This window comes from Trypanosoma equiperdum (genome assembly GCF_001457755.1).
Source record: "Trypanosoma equiperdum strain OVI genome assembly, contig: ctg_1879, whole genome shotgun sequence".
NCBI classification, from domain to species: Eukaryota; Euglenozoa; class Kinetoplastea; order Trypanosomatida; family Trypanosomatidae; genus Trypanosoma; species Trypanosoma equiperdum.
This window is the reverse complement of record NW_027123925.1, coordinates 7468-7709: the sequence shown is the minus strand read 5'-3', so window position 1 is coordinate 7709 and position 242 is coordinate 7468.

Here is a 242-nt window from a genome sequence, read left to right as displayed (position 1 = left end):
ATAAGAGCAGTAATAATAATAATAATAATAAAGTAGTAGTAGGAACACAGGTTTGACCGACGGCCGCCAGCAAGAAGCATAGGCGCTCTAATCAATAGAAAAAGTGCAGCGGAAGTAAGTGAGTAATAGGAATGACTAGTGGAAAAGAGAGAGAGAAAACGAGGACTATTATTGAGGGAAACGAAGGGAGAGAAAAAGAGAAAGGGGGCTGAAAATAGAATTTTAGAATTTTAGAACAAAAT